This window comes from Penaeus monodon, chromosome 30 (assembly GCF_015228065.2).
Source record: "Penaeus monodon isolate SGIC_2016 chromosome 30, NSTDA_Pmon_1, whole genome shotgun sequence".
Taxonomy (NCBI): Eukaryota; Metazoa; Arthropoda; class Malacostraca; order Decapoda; family Penaeidae; genus Penaeus; species Penaeus monodon.
The window spans coordinates 37,341,794-37,342,092 of NC_051415.1; the positions used below are offsets into that span (position 1 = coordinate 37,341,794).

Consider the following 299-nt stretch of genomic DNA (forward strand, 5'->3'; position numbering starts at 1 on the left):
AATATAATCTTGCGAAGTGGTGTAGCAGCAAAATAAAATATCTTCGAGAACAATATTATGATACAAAACCAGCGTAAAGTAACACCAACTTGCCCCCAGGAGACGTGGCGGACTTGTTACGCTCTCCTTCTGCGGATGGAATTGTTGCAGTTCGAGTTACTGTCTTGTAAACAGTCGGATAAACCCATTAAAGCTTTACACAGTAAATATAAGTTATTTCTCACAGTATTTGGATAACTATATCGTGCGAATTTCCTTGTAACGAAAGGTTTCATTTAGAGAGAGACGTAAACACCACC

The 299-nt window shown here is 38.8% G+C and overlaps 1 protein-coding gene across 2 annotated transcripts in view; it reads left to right on the forward strand.

The window, feature by feature from the left end:
• LOC119592772 (solute carrier family 22 member 21-like) overlaps nucleotides 1-299 on the forward strand; it is a 38,759-nt gene that overhangs the window by 29,268 nt on the left and 9,192 nt on the right. The gene's annotated exons all lie outside the window — the stretch shown is intronic.